Source organism: Leptodactylus fuscus, chromosome 7, assembly GCF_031893055.1.
Source record: "Leptodactylus fuscus isolate aLepFus1 chromosome 7, aLepFus1.hap2, whole genome shotgun sequence".
In the NCBI taxonomy this organism is placed as follows: Eukaryota; Metazoa; Chordata; class Amphibia; order Anura; family Leptodactylidae; genus Leptodactylus; species Leptodactylus fuscus.
Window position 1 is genome coordinate 144873357 of NC_134271.1, and position 20564 is coordinate 144893920.

At 43.2% G+C, this 20564-nt stretch overlaps 1 pseudogene; it reads right to left on the reverse strand.

Annotated features, from left to right (window-relative positions):
• Positions 1-1572: 1572 nt before the first annotated feature.
• Positions 1573-13972, reverse strand: LOC142214617 (histone acetyltransferase p300-like; annotated as a pseudogene).
• Positions 13973-20564: the final 6592 nt, after the last annotated feature.

Below are 20564 nucleotides of genomic sequence, written 5' to 3' on the forward strand. Positions count from 1 at the left end.
CAGTATACTGTATGGGGGCCTGTAATGGGGACAGTATACTGTATGGGGGCCTGTAATAGGGACAGTATACTGTATGGGGGCCTGTAATGGGGACAGTATACTGTATGGGGGCCTGTAATGGGAACAGTATACTGTATGGGGGCCTGTAATAGGGACAGTATACTGTATGGGGGCCTGTAATAGGGACAGTATACTGTATGGGGGCCTGTAATGGGGACAGTATACTGTATGGGGGCCTGTAATGGGGACAGTATACTGTATGGGGGCCTGTAATGGGGACAGTATACTGTATGGGGGCCTGTAATGGGGACAGTATACTGTATGGGGGCCTGTAATGGGGACAGTATACTGTATGGGGGCCTGTAATGGGGACAGTATACTGTATGGGGGCCTGTAATGGGGACTGTATATTGTATGGGGGGCCTGTAATGGGGACAATATACTGTATGGGGGCCTGTAATGGGGACAATATACTGTATGAGGCCTGTAATGGGGACAATATACTGTATGAGGCCTGTAATGGGGACAGTATACTGTATGGGGGCCTGTAATAGGGACAGTATACTGAATGGGGGCCTGTAATGAGGACAGTATACTGTATGGGGGCCTGTAATGAGGACAGTATACTGTATGGGGGCCTGTAATGGGGACAGTATACTGTATGGGGGCCTGTAATGGGGACAGTATACTGTATGGGGGCCTGTAATGGGGACAGTATACTGTATGGGGGCCTGTAATGGGGACAGTATACTGTATGGGGGCCTGTAATGGGGACAGTATACTGTATGGGGGCCTGTAATGGGGACAGTATACTGTATGGGGGCCTGTAATGGGGACAGTATACTGTATGGGGGCCTGTAATGGGGACAGTATACTGTATGGGGGCCTGTAATAGGGACAGTATACTGTATGGGGGCCTGTAATGGGGACAGTATACTGTATGGGGGCCTGTAATAGGGACAGTATACTGTATGGGGGCCTGTAATGGGGACAGTATACTGTATGGGGGCCTGTAATAGGGACAGTATACTGTATGGGGGCCTGTAATGGGGACAGTATACTGTATGGGGGCCTGTAATGGGGACAGTATACTGTATGGGGGCCTGTAATGGGGACAGTATACTGTATGGGGGCTTGTAATAGGGACAGTATACTGTATGGGGGCCTGTAATGGGGACAGTATACTGTATGGGGGCCTGTAATAGGGACAGTATACTGTATGGGGGCCTGTAATAGGGACAGTATACTGTATGGGGGCCTGTAATAGGGGCTGTATACTGTATGGGGGCCTGTAATGGGGACAGTATACTGTATGGGGGCCTGTAATGGGGACAGTATACTGTATTGGGGCCTGTAATAGGGACAGTATATTGTATGAGGGCCTATAATAGAGACAGTATAATGTATGGGGGCCTGTAATAGGGACAGTATACTATATAGGGGTCTGTAATGGGGATAATATATTGTATGGGGGCCAATATAGGGCCATTATAACCAGAGGGGGGACAAGTAAAGTGAATGCTATACTGTATGGGAGCTGGCGAGGCCCCAATCTAAAGCTTGCTTCCCTAGTCATGCCCCTGGTTGTATGCTTAGTCGACGAGAGTCTCCAGGACTTTGTATTGCTGTATCTTGTCGGATATGTCTCTCATCATCCAATCCTAGTTTCTCCATTTTCTGCTGATAAGTTTCGTAATCCTACGGAAAAATGGGAAAAAAAGTCGCCATCAGTAAAACATTAGACATACTTAATAATATCGCCAAGAAACAATGCAACTAGATGGAAAAACTTATCAAGTTTTTTTTTACATGTGGTTTTATTCAAATAATTTAGATTTTTATGTTTTTATTTTTGGATTTTTTTTCTTTATTTTAATAATTTTTACATAGATGACATTGTATTTTCTGTTCTTACGCTCACCTCACCAATACTGCGGCGCCATCTTGTGTCCACACGACACTTGTATTCACTGCGGGTAGAAAGACACCAGTCCTGACATTGGGTTTGAAGTTCTACTAACATGCACATGGTCGACCATTTGGCTCTACGCAAAGAAGAGAACTCCAAGTGTTTGTCCCTGGCCAGAGCCAGAAAGGCCTCCGGACCGTCCATTAAGTCACAAGGGGTTAAGGGATCCGGTTCCACAATCGGGGGAAGAGAATTTACGGCAGGTCCGGCGATCAATCGGATAACAAAAAAGACCTGGAACGTATGGAAATAAAAACGTATTTGTAGTAAAGATTCCAAAATCTCAGATGAAATTCAGAACTGAAAAATTAGAAGGTGAAAGCTTTCCTTTATCAATTTTTGTTTTTCACTCCTGACCTTCCAAAAGCCACAACTTTGAATTTTTCCGTTCACAGAGTCCTATGAGGGCTTATTTTTTGCAGGACAAAGTGTACCTTGTAATGGTATCTTAATGGTAAACTTTCCCCAAGGACATGACCCGCATTGTAGGAGCGTCAGATCAATGACCCACCGACCTCTTTATGTTTCTCCATAGTAGCATACAGTTTTTGAGACAAATCATTGGAGACGTTGGACATGCCAGGCTTCTTCTTGCTCCTCTTCTTGCCCTTTTCTGTCGCAAACTTTTTAAACAAATATAAAATACAGAAAAGTATCAGAATGTCGAGATAAATGTCCAAATTTTTTTTCTATCTGCATAGTATGTGGACACACGGGCTAAAACCACTCAAAAACAAAAAGTAGAGGATTAAATTTCGATAAATCAGACTATATTTTACACCGATAGAGGTGAAGTAAAACAACCGCAGTGTAACTGTATCATGCAACTACATTACATGGCATAGACTGGTTACAGAAAAACAAGAGAAGGAGGGACTGGTCACAAGTAGAGATGAGCAAAGTGGTTCAGATTGTATCCAATTTTTCCAAACCTTCGACCCGAATTTTGCAAACCTTCTTTCCCTGCTTTAGCACATGTTCTCCTGCACTCTGGCTGAAGTGAAAACGGCAAGTATATACTGCTCCACATCGACCAGTGATATCTCAAGATCTACTGTAGGCCCCCGCGGTTCCAGAGTTAGAGCTGTGTCAGTGACTGCTGCTTTTGCAGATTCACTGAATGTTTCCTGCTTGTTGTGAACTGTGATGTACTTCAATCGCACTTCAAGCAGGAGACGTTCAAAACTAAACTGGATTGACTTACATATCTACTAAGGGCTCGTTCACATCTGTGCCCGGTCTCCGTTCATGCAGGTTTCCGTTTCCTGCACAAAACAGAGGCAGGAGATGGAAACCTGCAGGACTCTTTCATACACATTCATTTGAATGGGTTTGAAAGCTGTCCGGCCGTGAGCGCCGGTGAGCGTATTATGCTCTCCGCTGCGAAACCGTTTTTTTTAAACCGGACACAGAGTCAGACATGCAGTACTCTGTGTCTGGTTTTAAAAAAACGGCTTAGCGGCGGAGAGCATAAAACGCTCACCAGCGCTCACGGCCGGACTCGGTCTGACAGCTTTCCGTCTTCTGCATGCAGAAGACGGAAACCTGAAAACAGAGTCTGGGCGCTAGTGTGAACCCAGCGTAACCGACTGTTTCATGCCTGGACATAACTGATGAGTGTTGTGAGTTGGTCCATCCATAGCCAACAGAAAAATGCTGCTTGTAAGGGTAAGTTCACACAGAGATTTTTGGACCGGAACCTGAGGTGGAGGCCGTCTCAGGTTCTGGTCCAAAAACCAAGTACCGGCGACTGAAAGCCGGTGCACTGCAGCAGCATCCATCCGCGCACTCCGATCCGGATTAGGCCCAATGAATAGCAAGGCGACTCGGCCTGAAGAATGAGCACCTCGCTTCTTTTTTTCCCGGAGCCGGAAGAAACAGCTCCCAGAAAAAACTCCTGAGCAGCTCCCATTGATTTCAATGGGAGCCATCTTTTTGGTTAGGATTTTAAGGCGGATATGGCCTCAAAATCCTGACTAAAAAACTCTGTCTGAACTTACCCTAACGGTTTGCCGTCTGGTGTCGTGCGTAGCCACCGAACACCACATCTAACTGTATCCCAACATTGTCAACTCTTATTTTAACTTTATTTTTTATTAAGTATTAGACCAATACATTCAAACTTATGAATGTTTTTAGTGTTAAAATCCCCCCAAACCATGTATTTACCCCAATGCTTTCAAGTCCAGTATTTTCTTCCCGTTTTCTTTCTTCCTCCTCTTGTTCTAATTCTTTGATGCTGTCTTCTAGGACGTTTGGCCAGAAGTCGTCTTCAAAATATGGCAATGCCGTTGCACTTGTCAGTCCGTCCTCTGTTGCCTGCTCAAAAATATCCTGTTTGTGTGATGAGAAAAAAATGCATTACCCAAAATGACATTGTTATGTGAGGGCGCAGATTTGTACTCCAACAAGAACCTTTGGTTCCTGGTCTTCACAAGTTTCCTCTCCGGTGTCTCTATGGATCTGCTGCCACTCTCACCTTGATCCTGCCCCAGCAAGCGACTCAAAGGGGTTGTGACTACTTACAACCCTCCAAGGTGAGAGGCCTACTGGTCGATTTATAATCTTGCTCTTGTTTATCTCAGTGTCTCATATACTACGCTCAGAGCGCTCGGTGTCTCTTCTTTGTTTTATTATTTGCCATAGTGATAGGCAACCATACCGACCTTGTAGTCCTGGACAATGCCCTCTGACACAGACTTGTCCAACATCTTCTTGTACCATTCTTGTAGGTGTTTGGGTTTTGGTATCTTCTGGTCCATGGGACGACAATGGAAGATATAGTCCTCTCCTTCACTAGGAGGACAGGCCCATATATGCCCTGTTGTGTACCTGGCAGAAAACGTGAAATCAGTCGCTCATGTAGGATTACCCACGCAACCTGGAATGGCCACCATCACTAAACACAAGCTGGGGCACTTACCCAAGTTTCTTAACATATTCCAAGTACCCAATTACAATTTTGTGGTACACGGCTGTCCTCAGACACTTGGGTCGAAAAAAGTGAACGCTGTCTAGATAGGAAATGTATACCCGCCTAAAGGACAAAATGAGCAAATCAAACATACAAAGTAAAGACCTAGGAAAGTATAGTAAGATATAGAAGTGGAGGGGGCGACCCCCAACTATCCGATTGTTTGTTATCATATATTGTTCACCATTTACAGTGCTGGAGGAAAAGGTGCCTTTAAGAAGAGCCCCGAGGTGTGACCCACCTTAACCCATATCCACTCTATGCCGTATTGATACATTACAGTGAGCGTATGCTCAGCATTGTAATAATGTTTTATGGCTGGGGCTCAGAAGATACTCTGGCTCAACCCCTCCGATGCCATGATCTATAGTGATCACAGCGACTAGGTGGTTTGGGGGCAAGATCGGCCCTCCTTCAGCACCTCAGATTCCCTGCGATCTCACTCGAGGGGTTGCCATCTATACTGCACATAGGGATTCTAAGTACAATGTACTGCAATATAGAAGTATTACAGTACATTGTACAAAGGATCAGGAGATACCAGGTTCTAGTCCCCTTGTAGGACAGGAGAAAAAATTAGGTTAAAAAAGCATAAAAGAAGGTGTAAAAGATAAAAAAAAAAGTTAAAAAATTACTTTAGATTTTTTTAAAATACATAAAGGAAACAAATATATTAAGGAACCCCATGTGCGTATAAGTCCGCACTTATCCCCTTCAGTGAAGGCCATAGAAAGAAACATACTGCCATGAGCAAGGGAATGCTTTTCTATTCACCTCGCCTTCCTCCAAAAATAACAATAAAAACTGATACCAAAAATTGGTACCAATGAAAATGACAACTTGTCCTCCAAAACAAAAAGTTAAGAATTTTGTAAGGCTACGGGTATGTTCACACAGCTGAATTTGGAGGTGGAATCTGTCTCAAAATTGGCTCCAAATTCCACCTGAAATCAGCCTCCATTGGTTTCAATAGAAGGCAGATGCTGGATTTGGTCCAAAATTTGGAAAAGCAGAATTGAAAATTTCTGAAGCTGAAGAACTGGAGGACATTCAGAAAATGGAAGACCTTACAGTGCCCCGTAGAAACATGTACGACTCTCATTTCTGCCTGGACCTCTTGGATCATGTTTTAGAGGATTATCAAGACCTTATGAAGACCTGAAGAGCTCTGGAGGGCAACTCCTCTCCTTTGGTCTTTGTAGATTTATGGACCTTGTATTACTCGTTGATGCCGGATGGCGCATTATATTTACCTGCTGTCCTCTTTCTAGAGCGTTCCTCTCGTTGTACATGTTGTATAAGTTTGGAGGTCTGTGAATGTAGCCATATTGATCTGTACCTACCTCTGGTTGGGTGGTGGACACTCAGAGCCATACTCCTGGACATGCATGCCAAAAAAACACAACCCAACGCCATCAACTTCTTCAAAGGCAAATATGACTTTTCTTCGATATGGAAAGGATTCTGCCATTTCTCCAGTATCCACAAACCTAAAACCAGCACCAAAAGTTGCATGTAAATTTTTTGACTGACACTCATATATATAGACCTGGTAATGAAGTGGCCATAACACCATTATCTGGGGGCTTCATGTATGGACACCAGACTTGTATACATATAATGATTAACCCATTCATGACACAGCCTATTTTGGTTTGTGGGACACGGCATATGTTGACCCAATATGAGAGCCCACCTATCTGTAGGTACCAAGCCCAAAGGGGTGGTAGGTGAAAAAATGAAAATGAAAAAAATGTATTGGCCCCACAGTGAAACCTCTTTGAGATGACCACCCAAAAATTAGTGAAGTGGTCTCAAAGAAGATGGCTACTGTGGAAAGCTGAACATCCATGGCTGGTTAAGGAGGTGATCTTTTGGAAAGGTTTCATTGCATATGGATGAAAGAGTAGAACTCCGGATCAATCCCCTACTGCCAAAGTTAAAAAGCTCGGACTTCGATGGGGGCAGGAATGTGCTATTTCTCCGAGGAACGAAGCAGGAAAAGGTCTTGGTGTCCCTTTGGAGGTCACATATGAGTGGAGTTGGAGGCCGGAGTAGAACCGCAGAGCAGGGTTCCAGGAAGGAGGTGGCCATGTGTAAAATGAAATAAGAACAGTTTCCCTGAAAACGTAATAGTAAGACAGAGGAAGGAAATTGGAGAAAATACGAGGAACTGGCAACATGGAAGGGGTCCTTGATCGGAGGAGAGGGTGGTGGGAAGGAGACATATGGCATCAGTGAAAATGGCGGATGTGTGAATGAGGGCTAAGGTCCACGTAGCAGAAGAGCACCAGCAAAATGTGAGATTTCCTAAATCTCATCTAGACTTTGCGGAAAGAAAGAGCTTCATTTTCAAAAACGGTGGTGTTTTTGAAAAACTCCTAATGTTAATTTTAGCTGCGGAATCGCGTTTTCCCTTTTGATAGATTAGGGGAATAAAAAAATGAAGAACCCTGTTTTCTAGCTGAGTTTTGCTACGTGAGGTCTTCGCCTTTGACTGTAGACAATACATGCAGTTTTTATGATACTTACTTTGCTTTCATCCCAGGCTTTACTCTCACCATCTTATCAGACGCATGAACGACACGGACTGTCACCTCTCCAGCCTCGGGATTCGCTTGACTTCGTAGAAATGCATTGACACGGCTCTCCAAAAAGGTGCCCAACCTTGTCTTTGGGAGCCCTGTAGGGAGTGACTGTTTAACCACTGCAGTGCCAAGGGGTAATATCACAGCTTTACGTAGGCGCTTACGTTTTGCAGAAAACTTGTTCTCCTTTCTCTTCCGGCCGGATTTCTTTAAGCAGCCGTCACACACAAAGCTGGAGCACGAAATAAACAAAATAAAACAAAAAGTTAATGGCACATTGTTTTTGAGGAAGGAGAATGCAGCAGGGGGCCCTGTATTCGGGGTGGTGCCACAACCGCTTTGGGGTGTAACTACCATGGGTTAGTACCACTTTTTTTTTTTAATAGGCTCCATTGGGTATTGGCCAATTTTCACTTACCTATCCCTGCTCCTGTCCACATCTACCTCTGTTTAAAGCCAGGGGATGCCGAATATTAAGTTCTGGATGTCGTGTCCTGATGCTTTTCAGCTTTGCTACATAATTTGCAGTGCCCCTTGGGGGCCTAAGAAGTAGTAGCCACAGACAGATAGGTAAGTGAAAAGCAGCCGATATCTGCAGGGTTGATAAATCGGTACAAAGTGGTCTAAAGTACCTCTGTAGGAGTCAATATGGGGGTCATCATTAAGGTTGAGCAATTGGGATCGGGAAAGACCGGATCGAGCAAAATTCATGATCGGGATTGGCTGGAAAATGATCGAAAATCGGATTTTAAAAACGATCCTGAAATCTCAAGATCGGCTTAACCCTAAAAGTGACTTCTCCCATAGAGAAGCATTGACTAGTGTTTTGCGATCAGGATCGGGAAAGATCGGATCCTGATCGGCGATCGAGCAAATTTCACAATCGTGATCGGCTGGAAAATGATCGGAAATCAGATTTTAAAAACCATACTGAAATCTCAAGATTGGCTCAACCCTAGTCATTATATTGTGTTGGGGTCTGTAATGGGGGCACTTACTTTAAGGGGCCCTGTAATAATTGCGTTGGCGCATTCAAGTCCACAGACTTGACTTATTCACGTGGCAATGAAGAATGGGTGTTATAAGATCCATGTAGGCCTATTTATACTGCTTTATCTATGTCCGTTGTGATAGACGTGCCGGCACCAGAAGGGAAGTGGTGTAGATTTCCATTGCAACTCATGCCAGAAGTTATAATAAATTATTCGGACAGAGGAGTCCCCCGCTCCACCCACATTTGCAGAATATGGCCGGTGAGGAGTAGATTGAGGCAATAAAGATGAGGCAACTCACCCCATTGGCCAGATGGTCTCATGATGCAAGACGCAAATCTGGTGCATTTTCCAACCACAATCCAAACACTCCACAAAACTAAGAAACAAAAATGAGTACTGAAGTCAATGGAAAAGTAAGAAGAACATTTTTGGCCAGTGGCACACGGGCCCTACTCTCAGTAAGTTGGCCGTTGCTAAGTCAGTAATGGCCAATTGGTCAATAACATCAAAAAATACAAATACCTACCGTTCTGGATCGGGGGTGTCATTTTTCCGTTTGGAGAACTGGTCTTTACTGATGGGTCTAAAACCAAAATGAACAAAATCATTGGAGAGTCAAAAATATAAAACTCTGACCTCGTTCACACTGTTATTCTATACCAGGGATACTCAATTGGCAGCTGTCCGGACCCCTGATACCTAACACTTTCATTATAACAGAGGAGGGGAGAGAAACCTTCATGTCCTGGCCGCTGCTAATGTTATAATGCACGTTGGTGCCCCCATGCACCGTATAACGTTCCTTAATGCCCCCACCCACAGTATAAAGTTCCTTAGTGCCCCCACGTACAGTATAAAGCTCCCTAGTGCCCCCAACCACTGTATACTGCTCTTTAATGCCCTGTGTGCCTCAGTGTCATTCCTCTATGCCAGAATACTGGCATACGGGGATTGATGAAGCTTCCTCCCAATATATTTAAAGAAAAAATTCATGACTTACCTGTGTGGTTGTGTAGGGTCGCCACCTATAGACACACTTTTCCCTTGGATCTCGTTGAAGCATTTTTCACACAAGTGGTACCTATCAGCAAGGAGACCGGGAGAAGAATAAGATGATGCTGTAGTAATACTGTATACATTCTACTGACATATTATTTCACCGGGTAGACAATAATTTCAGTAGGAGACCAGAATATTTTTGGAATATTTGACTGAAATTTCTCTTTAAAGCTTTGAAATCCACCATTTTTTTTTAAAAAAAGTAAAAATTCTGCTTTTCTGGGAGCCCTTACCTCTTCTGATAACTATAGTAAGTAGCATCACGTAGAATTGGGCAAAACTTCTGTCCAGAACAGTGGAGGGTTTGTGGAGAGAATTCAAGCTGTAAGACAATATGAAGTCTAAGTATCTTATGCTAGAAGACTCATGTCATTAAGACTCTTTTAGGCCTCATTCATATGACCCGGATGTTTTTGACGGACCTAACGGTATACATTCGGATTTTGATGGCCGAGTGTCACTCGTTTCAAATCAGTTTTTGATAGGGTTGAGCGATCGTGTTCGGAAAAGATCGGATTCCGATCGGCGATCGAGAAAATTTCCCGATCGCGATCGGAAATTCGAACATGATCTTTTTAGGTGGGATCGAGATCGGTGATTATTTCCCACAATGCTTTGCTACTGGCCAAGCATTGTTGGAAAAGCTAACAATGTTAGCCATCATTCTGAGCGGAGTGTATACTCAGTGTGAAGGCTCCGCTGCGGTTCCATAGGAATGAATGGAAGCAGCCGGCACACAGCCTTAACCCCCTGCGCGCCGGCTGCGTCCATTCATTCTAATGGGAGACTAGCTAACATCTCTAGTAGCTACTTACCTGCAGAGATGGCTGGTCCGGTGCCCGATGTTCTCGTTCTTCTTCGCCTCGCTGCCCCTGCCTGCCCATGGGGCAGATTTTCTTGATCAAGTTTAAAATGGTGTAATGAATTGATGACAATTTACTTAGTGCACCAAAAATTCCTGTTGTGCGCCACATATTTGTCTCCCCAATAAGCGAGAGATGATTTGTGTCTGCTCATGTCATGCCTAGAATTGTTGGGTCTTTGGTGTGTGAACCAAATATTTGTTCCTTACAGCCTGCGGGTGTTTTTGTCCACGGGTTTTGGGCCAAATATTTGTCTAATGGTGAATCTCGACACATACTCAGATGGTGTCAGAATTTTGGAGCTTCTAGAAACCATCCATATTTATGAAGGTCCATACCACAGATCCATAAATAAGTCTACAACTACAGACAACACTACGGGCCGTTGCTTTATACCAAAATCTGCATTGCACAAGCTTTGGATACTATACCGCCACACACCTTTTACTCTCTACAACAGGAACCTGACCCTGTCATGGTTAAAAAAGGAAAAGTTGTAAAGTGAATGCAATATCCTGACAATCCTATATATTATAAGCCATACCAACCTTCCTACCACAGCAGTATGCCAGACTCTGTGTGACTGGATCCATCTCCGGCTCAGCTTGTACTAATACACACAGGGAGGTTTTCGGTTATACAGCCAAACATTGTTAAACATCAGCCAGACGTCTTCCACCTTCTGCCGTGGTTCCTGGTACTGCGGGTACTGGGACTTCCTGGGACGGGTTGTTCCTTGGGTTTAATGGTTGACAAGTCCAAAAAGTCTTCACAGTCTCACATTACTGGTCTGGAGGAAGAAAAGTAAAAAATAGCAAAGCACAACATTGTAATCAAGTAATGAGATTTACTTAATACTTATCAATGGAACCTTGTAAGAAACAAAACATCAGTATACTACACAGAACTAGATATCACATCAGTATACTACACAGAACCAGATATCACATCAGTATATTACACAGAACCAGATATCACATCAGTATATTACACAGAACCAGATATCACATCAGTATATTACACAGAACCAGATATCACATCAGTATACTACACAGAACGAGATATCACATCAGTATACTACACAGAACGAGATATCACATCAGTATACTACACAGAACGAGATATCACATCAGTATACTACACAGAACGAGATATCACATCAGTATATTACACAGAACCAGATATCACATCAGTATACTGCACAGAACCAGATATCACATCAGTATACTACACAGAACGAGATATCACATCAGTATACTACACAGAACGAGATATCACATCAGTATACTACACAGAACGAGATATCACATCAGTATATTACACAGAACCAGATATCACATCAGTATACTGCACAGAACCAGATATCACATCAGTATACTACACAGAACCAGATATCACATCAGTATATTACGCAGGACCAGGTATCACATCAGTATATTACACAGAACCAGATATCAAATCAGTATATTACACAGAACCAGATATCACATCAGTATACTGCACAGAACCAGATATCACATCAGTATACTACACAGAACCAGATATCAAATCAGTATATTACACAGAACCAGATATCAAATCAGTATATTACACAGAACCAGATATCACATCAGTATACTGCACAGAACCAGATATCACATCAGTATACTAGACAGAACGAGATATCACATCAGTATATTACACAGAACCAGATATCACATCAGTATACTGCACAGAACCAGATATCACATCAGTATATTATGCAGGACCAGGTATCACATCAGTATATTACACAGAACCAGATATCACATCAGTATACTACACAGAACCAGATATCACATCAGTATACTACACAGAACCAGATATCACATCAGTATATTACGCAGGACCAGGTATCACATCAGTATATTACACAGAACCAGGTATCACATCAGTATATTACACAGGTCCAGGTATCACATCAGTATATTACACAGAACCAGGTATCACATCAGTATACTACACAGAACCAGATACAACATCAGTATACTACACAGAACCAGATATCACATCAGTATACTGCACAGAACCAGATATCACATCAGTATACTACACAGAACCAGATATCACATCAGTATATTACACAGAACCAGATATCACATCAGAATATTACACAGAACCAGATATCACATCAGTATATTACACAGAACCAGGTATCACATCAGTATATTACACAGAACCAGATATCACATCAGTATATTACACAGAACCAGATATCACATCAGTATATTACACAGAACCAGGTATCACATCAGTATATTACACAGAACCAGATATCACATCAGTATATTACACAGAGCCAGGTATCACATCAGTATATTACACAGAGCCAGGTATCACATCAGTATAATACACAGAACCAGATATCACATCAGTATATTACACAGAACCAGATATCACATCAGTATACTGCACAGAACCAGATATCACATCAGTATACTACACAGAACGAGATATCACATCAGTATACTACACAGAACGAAATATCACATCAGTATATTACACAGAACCAGATATCACATCAGTATACTGCACAGAACCAGATATCACATCAGTATACTACACAGAACCAGATATCACATCAGTATACTACACAGAACCAGATATCACATCAGTATATTACGCAGGACCAGGTATCACATCAGTATATTACACAGAACCAGATATCACATCAGTATACTACACAGAACCAGATATCACATCAGTATATTACGCAGGACCAGGTATCACATCAGTATATTACACAGGACCAGGTATCACATCAGTATATTACACAGAACCAGATATCACATCAGTATACTACACAGAACGAGATATCACATCAGTATATTACACAGAACCAGATATCACATCAGTATACTGCACAGAACTAGATATCACATCAGTATACTACACAGAACCAGATATCACATCAGTATATTACGCAGGACCAGGTATCACATCAGTACATTACATATGATCAAATATTAGTGAGTGAGTAGTTGTGATAGTATCTGCTGGCACTGACCACTCTGATCCTGGCGAGCTCTCAGCCACCCCTGAGGGAGAGGAGACACCTACTCAAGACTAACACCACGCAGCCCTGAGACACTGCTATCCAATCTGCAGAGGCTGTGTCTAGAAGGAGAATAGGAGTTGTGCTTCCTATTAAAGCTGCCTACCAGGACCCATTTATCAGCCAGGTATTTTGGCCCCTGGAACGTCCTTACATTCAGCCCCCAGATCTTTATACACTTGGAGTGGAGTAAAAGGCACCATCATAGTCTGGGCATCCCTCATCACAAGCCTGGGTGTAGCCAACAGGTTACAGACTACTCTCCCCAACAGGAAGCTGCATCTGTTGAGAGTTATCTTGTTCTCAATGTAAAGTTCTATCTTGGTTAAACGGTGCACTGCCTCGAGTCGTTCCTGCGCTTACCATCAGGACTCTTCGGAACACTCCCACATGGTTCAGGGTGAGAGAGGACGCCTCTCTGACTGGAAATATCGCCGCCATTAGATACCATGCAGGCCCCCATTGTCAGTGGCCGGCCTGGGAGGTGGGCTGGAGTTAGGTTGAGTGTATTCGGCCTAGCCTGTGATAACAACACCGTCACTACATGTGACAGGGGTCAGGGGATAATCATACGCATTAGGGACAGTGTGCCTACATAGGCAGTACGGAGACTTACAAGTCATTCCTGCTCCGCTAGGGATTCTGGGTAAAAATATGCAAATCTATTCTCCAGGATGTAATTAAGAGAACAATGCCTCTGTATGCTGCCCTCTAGAGGACAGCCCCCTTAACATCATGCATGAGTTAATAAGCCTACTGACATGATGTGGGGTCTATTGCCAAACTAGTATTCCTTTTGGAATAGAAAGGAATACTATTTGGGATACTAATAGAAAGGAATACTAATTTACTATGCGGACTTAAAGAAGTTGTAGGCTTTGTGGATTCGAGGCCTGATTTATTGCAACGTTTGTTATCTTCTATGAAGAAATGGGTTCATCTTTCATCTTTTTGGGGGTGCTTTGTTTCTTCTGCCTCTTGTCATGGTTGTGAGCAAGCAGGTTTTTTTTTTTTAACTTGTATCTTCCCTTCCCTTCTAACATTGCTGGGTGTGATGGCTTGACGTTACCCATGATGACTGGGAGTTTGGTAAAAGGAAAATGTTTGTTCTTGTACCGTGTTAGCCAGTGGTTATAAAATATAAAAAACAAAAAAAACTTTGCAAGTCTTCAGTAGGTGATACCTTTTTTAATGGCTAACTCATAATGATGACCGAATATGACGTTTCGAAGCTTTCCTCTGAGCTTCTTCTTCAGATATAACTAAAAAACACTTTCTAGAGGCTGCATATATATAACAGGACACATAGGGATAGGATTACAGGAGGGAGGGGGGGGGGGGGGAAGAGGCTTATTACTATATACTTATAACAACAAACAATCAATTGCCAGATCCCCCAGTTCTTATCTTAATGGCTGTCTTAATGATGTGTATAAAAAGACATAAACCCACGTGAGATGTTCATCCCATTGTCCAACGTCTGGATTAGGGTCATGGCCTTGTACTCATAAATCAGTCGCTGTTTCCTTGATTTAAAGTTCCCTTTTAAGATCAAGATTTTCATGTCATTGGTGATATTATGATCTTCCTGGCAGAAGTGTTTTGGCACGGGAAGATCAGTTCTCTGTTGTTTGATTGTATGGCGATGTGAATTAATTCTCATTCTGAGTTTCTGGCCGGTCTCTCCAACATACAGATTTTCAGTGGAACATTTGGTGCAAATGATCAAATACACCACATTAGGTGTGTTACAGGTGAACGTACCTGGGATTTTATATTCCCTGTTAGAGTTTGGTATCTCTATCCTGTCAGTGGTCAGTATGTGCGGGCAGGTTTTGCACCTCTTCTGTCCACATGGAAATGTTCCTTTGTTAGTTGGAGGTGACAGTGAGCTGCTAATAATCATATTCCTGAGGTTTGGTGGCTGTCTGTAGCACAGGAGAGGGGGGTCAGAAAATATGGATTTTAGACGTTTGTCTTTTTGCAGTAGTGGATGTAATTTGCGTGTGAGTTTGGTGTGAGCGTTTGCTCTGTAAGCAATGTTGCTGCGGATCTCAATGGCAGTTCTCCTGCGCCACCTAGTGTACAGTTCTGAGGTCTGCAGAGCCTTTCGTTATGGTATTAGCTCTGAGCACTATACAGGGGCTTATCTGCAGAGATATACCGTAAGATGTATGGCTATGATAACACATAACTGTGTGACTGATTAATATAGATAGGGAAATATAGATAGATGAAATGTATTCTGTGGTCTAAGTTATTTGAGTTGACCGAGGTGGAATACATATGTACAGTGTTGGACAAAAGTATTGGCACCCCTGCAATTCTGTCAGATAATACTCATGTTCTTCCAGAAGATGATTGCAATCACAAATTATTTGGTATTATCTTCATTTAATTTGTCTTCAATGGAAAACCACAAAAAGAATTGTCAAAAAGCCAAACTGGATATAATTCCACAGCAAACATAAAAAGGGGGTGGACAAAAGTATTGGCACTGTTTGAAAAATCATGTGATGCTTCTCTAATTTGTGTAATTAACAGCACCTGTTACTTACCTGAGGCACCTAACAGGTGGTGGAAATAACTAAATCATACTTGCAGCCAGTTGAAATGGATTAAAGTTGACTCAACCTCTTTCCTGTGTCCTTGTGTGACCACATTGAGCATGGAGAAAAGAAAAGGAAACCAAAGAACTGTCTGAGGACTTGAAAAGCAAAATTGTGAGGAAGCATGAGCAATCTCAAGGCTACAAGTCCATCTCCAAAGACCTGAATGTTCCTGTGTCTACCGTGCGCAGTGTCATCAAGAAGTGTAAAGCCCATGGCACTGTGGCTAACCTCCCTAGATGTGGACGGAAAAGAAAAATTGACGAGAGATTTCAACGCAAGATTGTGCGGATGGTGGATAAAGAACCTCGACTAACATCCAAACAAGTTCAAGCTGCCCTGCAGTCCGAGGGTACAACAGTGTCACCCCGTACTATCCAGCGTCAGCGTCTGAATGAGAAGGGACTGTATGGTAGGAGACCCAGGAAGACCCCACTTCTTACCCAGAGACAGAAAAAAGCCAGGCTGGAGTTTGCCAAAACTTACCTGAGAAAGCCAAAAATGTTCTGGAAGAATGTTCTCTGGTCAGAGGAGACAAAAGTAGGAAAAGTCCTCAACATAGAGTTTATAGGGAAAAAAAAAAGAGGCCTTCAAAGAAAAGAAGACGCCCCCTACAGTCAGACATGGCGGAGGTCCCTGATGTTTTGGGGTTGCTTTGCTGCCTCTGGCACTGGACTGCTTGACCGTGTGCATGGCATTATGAAGTCTGAAGACGACCAACACATTGTGCAGCATCATGTAGGGCCCAGTGTGAGAAAGCGGGGTCTCCCTCAGAGGTCAGGGGTCTTCCAGCAGGACAATGACCCAAAACACACTTCAAGTCAGCACTAGAAAATGGTGGTGAGAGAAAGCCCTGGAGACTTGTAAAGTGGCAGCAATGAGTCCAGCCCTGAATCCCATAGAACACCTGTGGGGGAGGGGAGATCTCTTGGTGGCAGTTTGGAGAAGGCCCCCATCACATCTCAGGGGGGACCTGGAGCAGGAGCCAAAGAAGAAGGGTCTAAGATTCCAGCAGAGCCTTGTAAGAAACTCATTGATGGTTACCGGAAGCGGTTGTGCGCAGTTATTGTGTCTAAAGGTTGTGCTACCAAGTATTAGGCTGAGGGCGCCAATACTTCTGTCCGGACCATTTTTGGAGTTTTGTGTAAAATGATCAATGATTTGACTTTTTTTTCATTCTCTTTTGTGTTTTTTTCATTGCAAGCAAAATAAATGAAGATATTACCAAAGAGTTTGTGCTTGTGATCATTATCTGGAAGAACACGAGTATTATCTGACAGAATTGCAGGGGGGGCCAATACTTTTGTCCAACACTGTAGGTTTAGATAATATATTCACCATCTGATCTGGGTTCAGGATCACCGTACAGAGAATTAGGACACACATGTAATGAACTCTAATGAACATTATGTGGCCTAAACATCAGGCTTGTCTCCATTCAAGGAAGCGCTCATCAACTGTTTTGACTCGTCTATCTAACACAACATCTCTGGACTCGCTAGTTTCCAAATAACTAGATAAATCCTAATATGACTAGGCCACATTAGAAAATGACAGCCATAAAGGAATTAGGAGTTTGGGCCACTGGATTTTACAAACTGCTCCCGGTCTCATATTTGTGGACATCTTCTCTTCTCCCAACAACAATTATTAGATCACTCCAGAAATGTTAAATGGGATTTAGATCCGGACTCACTGGTGGCCACTTCAGAACTCTCCAGCACTTTGCATCCATTCATTACTGGGCGCTTTTTGTAGACACTGAGATTATTTTTCCATCATTTTGGTTCTTAGGTCCTCAGACTGTTCTCCATGCTTACTGTAGTACACAGACACGCAATGCAAAGATTGTGTCAATTTCTCTCCTTTTTAATTGGTTTCAGGTGTGATTTTTATATTGCCCACACCTGTTCCTTGCTACAGATGAATGAGCATCACGTGCTTGATACAAAGTTACTTTCCCACAACTTTGGTTCTCAGGTCCTCAGACAGTTCTCTTCTCCTTTTTCTGTTCTCCATAGAGACACATAATGCAAAGATTGAGTTAATTTCTCTCCTTTTTATCTGGTTTCAGGTGTGATTTTTCTATTGCCCACACCTGTTCCTTGCAAAAGTTGAACGAACATTGCATGCTTGAAACAAAGTTACTTTTCCATAATTTTCAAAAGGTGCCAATAATTTTGTCCAGCCCACTCTTGAAGCTTTGTGTTAAATGATGTCCAATTTGCTCTTTTTTTGTGTGTGTTGTTCCAATAGAGTAGTGGCCAATGGTAACTGGTCCATTTTTCAAAGGGCCTGTGATAAAAGAGATGTTTTCCTGTTCACCATTTTGTATCCATTTCCTCACATAATGCCGTTTTCTTGTTGTCCACAAGATGACAGCAGAGCATAAGATAAAATGATCCCAGTGGTCAGAATGTAGAATATAATGTACCGTAGTGCACATTCACACTGTACTCGGCCATGGAAACAGTGTACTGTTCATGGCGACGTGTAATCTATTTTCCTGGATCCATTGTTGGCTTAAGTCTGTTGAGGGATCCGATCTTCTTCTCAGCTAGTTTATAGATAGAGCCTCTACAGTCTATCAGGACTCCATCAAACAGCCTCTATAAAACGCGGAGAGTCAAAAATTAAAGGGTTCTCCATAAAGTCTGTCATCACTTACATGTAACATAGTTTTCTTTGGGACAAACTCAGAGGTTGCGATTTTTATATAGGTCGCAATTGCTCAGCCTTACCACTGGTTCTAATCACGTGACCCGGGGTCGTTGCATACAAAACCTCGGAGGAAAGTGGTGATAGAGTTGCAGCCCCTTCTCCCTGCAGGTATACCACCAACTTGTGACAAGACAAGCCATTGGTATACCAGTCCAGATCTCCAGACCACGGTCAGTACCTGTATTATGGAGAGAAGCTCTTACATCATTACATGAGATACGTAATTATGACATCATCACTCCATATAAATCTGTTTATTGTAAATCTGACATCAGTGTACGCCGGAGATCCTGACCAGGTAAGTGACCAGGGCTGCTGCGGATATTCCGGTGAGTGGTCTCCAGATCTCCATCACCAGAGCTGCAGTCTCTTCCAGGGATTGCAGCAACATCACTATGGTAGACACAAAAGAAAAGGAAATGTTACTTGATATCTAAAAATGTCTCCGGTCCTCACCGACTTCTCTGTTAACCCTTTAAGGATGCAGGGTAGTTTCTACGTTAATGCTTGGTGACTTTTCCTTCATATTTTCCTTCCTCTTCTTCTTAAATTCCTAACTTTTTTTATTTTTCAGTTTTTATCTATATTTGTAGGGGTCCGTGTTTTATACTCTGCATTAGATATGACATAGCAGGTTTGTCCAGTGGGTCAATAGTAGGCTGCTGCTCCCTCCACTTTCTGTCTTTGCATCACTCTATGGCCTCCTAAGGCTGCTGCTTCCTCCACATTATGTCAACGGGCACTTTATGGTCTCCTAACGCTATCACCACCTCCACACTCTGTAATTGGGTCACTGTATGGTCTCCTAAGGCTTTTGTAACCTCCACATCACTCTATGGCCTCCTAAGGATGCTGCTCCCTCCACATTCTGTCTTTGCATCACTCTATGGCCTCCTAAGGCTGCTGCTCCCTCCACATTCTGTCTTTGCATCACTCTATGGCCTCCTAAGGCTGTTTCTCCCTCCACATTCTGTCTTTGCATCACTCTATGGCCTCCTAAGGCTGTTTCTCCCTCCACATTCTGTCTTTGCATCACTCTATGGCCTCCTAAGGCTGTTTCTCCCTCCACATTCAGTCTTTGCATCACTCTATGGCCTCCTAAGGCTGCTGCTCCCTTCACATTCTGTCTTTGCATCACTCTATGGCCTCCTAAGGCTGCTGCTCCCTCCACATTCTGTCTTTGCATCACTCTATGGCCTCCTAAGGCTGCTGCTCCCTCCACATTCAGTCTTTGCATCACTCTATGGCCTCCTAAGGCTGCTGCGACCTCCACATTATGTCTTTTCATCACTCTATGGCCTCCTTAGGCTGTTGCTCCCTCCACTTTCTGTCTTTGCATCACTCTATGGCCTCCTAAGGCTGCTGCCCCCTCCACATTCTGTCTTTGCATCACTCTATGTCCTCCTAAGGCTGCTGCTCCCTCCACATTCTGTCTTTTCATCACTCTATGGCCTCCTTAGGCTGCTGCTTCCTCCACATTATGTCTTTGCATCACTCTATGGCCCCCTAAGGCTGCTGCTTCCTCCACATTCTGTCTTTGCATCACTCTATGTCCTCCTAAGGCTGCTGCTCCCTCCACATTATGTCTTTGCATCACTCTATGGCCTCCTAAGGCTGCTGCTCCCTCCACATTCTGTCTTTGCATCACTCTATGGCCTCCTAAGGCTGCTGCTCCCTCCACATTCTGTCTTTGCATCACTCTATGGCCTCCTT